This window comes from Penaeus japonicus, unplaced genomic scaffold (genome assembly GCF_977035675.1).
Source record: "Penaeus japonicus unplaced genomic scaffold, GWHDUDI00000001_assembly GWHDUDI00000032, whole genome shotgun sequence".
In the NCBI taxonomy this organism is placed as follows: domain Eukaryota; kingdom Metazoa; phylum Arthropoda; class Malacostraca; order Decapoda; family Penaeidae; genus Penaeus; species Penaeus japonicus.
Window position 1 is genome coordinate 27881950 of NW_028234434.1, and position 2500 is coordinate 27884449.

Here is a 2500-nt window from a genome sequence, read left to right on the forward strand (position 1 = left end):
ATCTAATCATTCAGAGCTCAAAATGTTTCTCTTCTTTTTTGGTTAGCATAATACTAATTCTATTTCCAAGTTGGCCTTGAATCATAAACTGTAAAGCGTCAATAATTTTTTTTTTTCAATAAATCCACACCTCATATTCTCTCAAGACGTCGTCTTAAACAGTTAAACAGTTACAGAACAAAAAAAGTAAAAAAAAAAAGTAAAAAAAAAAAAAAAAAGTTTAAAAAAAAGTTAAGTTAAACAGGCACAGAACAAACATACAATATTAAGAATCTACCTGGAATCCTTGATGAAGGGCCGAAGGGAGAGGATGTCCTTTCGACATTTCATCAGTTGCCATATCAGACATACTTCCCAGTAAACCATGGCAATTAACCCTATTAGGATATAGCAGGACCAGCATGTTTTCCCAGTGAATTAGGTTACGTATCCCAGGAATGGTGCAGCATGGCTAGTATGAATTTACGCAAAGTTTTCGTACCTTTCATCTTGACCAATTCTTATCATTTAATCTTGAACAGCAACTATTAAACTAAGGAAAGATATGATTTTAAGACCTTACCTCCATTAGTATGGGTGTTGCAACATATAGAAGTTTTGGCGTCTTGTTGGATACGCTTCATACTTGCCTTCATGGACGCAACATGGCAACATGGCAGCCACTAGCGAGCTGAATTGTTAGGCCGCGGTACGTCCTCGTAAGCAACGTACTTAGTAAACCGTAGAAGCTATTCTTCTTCTTCTTCTTCTTCTTCTCTTCCTCCTCCTCCTCCTATGTGATACCTCGAGGCTATTCTTCTTCTTCTCTTCCTCCTCCTCCTCCTATGTGATACCTCGAGGCTATTCTTCTTCTTCTCTTCCTCCTCCTCCTCCTATGTGATACCTCGAGGCTATTCTTCTTCTTCTTCTTCTCTTCCTCCTCCTATGTGATACCTCGAGGCTATTCTTCTTCTTCTTCTTCTTCTCTTCCTCCTCCTCCTCCTCCTATGTGATACCTCTCAAACAATTGTCTATCCCAATCTAGGTAGTTACCTATCTTTTAAACATAGGAGTAAACAGATGGCATTTAAATGTCTGAGCAACAGTATTTTTGGGAGATGCTTGCTGTTTTATGATTTTAAAATAAAAAGTGAAAGTATGTCATGCATTATCATTTCTCTACCTAAAAAACATTATGTGTTCTTGCACCGTACATATCATGGTGGTTGCTAACCCTGTGGATAACCTGGGGGGGGGGGGGTAAATAGATAATTGCTGTAGATCATTACCTGAAGACCAAATAAAATAAAAAAAATTAGGGGAGTAATTAATCTACTCACGAACACACGCCTGATTGGCTAGCTCAAGTTCATAGTACATCCTGAAAATGACAAAAGAAGCATTATACCCAGTGAGTAAAAAAAAAAAAAAAAAAAATAGCACATCACGTGGTCAGGGCGTTACAAGGATGAAGCTAAATTATGATGAAAATACGACCTAATCGACAAAGTATATCTGATTTCTACAAAACCTTAATCCGTTGGTCACATCTGGTGAAATTTTGATTTGGAAACGTTGATAGGTCTCCCAATCCATCCTGTCCTGGCTTGACCCATGCTTTTCCCTTCATCTATCACTTTCCTCAAGTCTGCTGGAACAATACTGACTGCTTCACCAGCCCTACTTTGCGCTCATCTTCCTTGTCAGTCCACACCTCTGTCCCTCTGTCTATGCACGGCTTTTTAAATCACGCCTCGGGAAGTCCTTGAATTGCACGAGTCCTCCCTTGAAGCCGTCCCCAGGGTGCCCCCCCCCCCGGCACTGTCACCTCCGAAGCAGTTCACTTCTGGCTCGAACCTCACGCTGTCACTGATTGGCATAGCTCTATTATGGACTCGAAGACTAAAGTTCCCCTGACACACTAGCATCTCTCTCAAAAATTGGCGATTCTCTCTCTCTCTCTCTCTCTCTCTCTCTCTCTCTCTCTCTCTCTCTGTCGCTCTCTCTCTCTCTCTCTTTCTCTCTCTCTCTCTCTCTCTTTCTCTCTCTCCCTCTCTCTCTCTTTATCTCTCTCTCTCTCTCTCTCTCTCTCTCTCTCTCTCTCTCTCTCTCTCTCTCTCTCTCTCTCTCCCTCGTGCGTCCCCATCAGTAACCTCCCCCAGACACGCCAGATTCATATGGACGCCTTTCATAATCCCCCTATCATCTGTACGAACATAACTCACGAATGAATACTTACCAAGCGTTTAGCCTTGCCACTCATGGCTTTAGTTAACTATTTAATACGGAAGAAGGAAATGCGTGAAAATGTGAAAATTTAGAACTACACTATTAATTTGAAAAAGATGAACATTTCACTTTACATCCTGGAGATATTCATACATTCTATATCATGTATCCATTTATATTAAATTTCTCTCTCAGAATATATGATTATTATGGATCACAGTTAAATTTCGAAAATCTTTTGCCTTTTTTAACTGTCATGTCATTCGCTTACCGATAAGTTGAGGTTGTTTCA

The 2500-nt window shown here is 40.2% G+C and overlaps 1 protein-coding gene across 1 annotated transcript in view; it reads right to left on the reverse strand.

Moving 5' to 3' along the window:
- The window catches only part of LOC122246013 (uncharacterized), a 9740-nt gene extending 9534 nt beyond the window's left edge, over window positions 1–206 (reverse strand). The window contains exon 1 of the mRNA XM_086556214.1: window positions 1–206. This exon is cut by the window's left edge and continues 377 nt beyond it. The gene's annotated coding sequence lies outside the window, so the exon portion shown is untranslated.
- Between the last annotated feature and the right edge of the window lie 2294 nt (window positions 207–2500).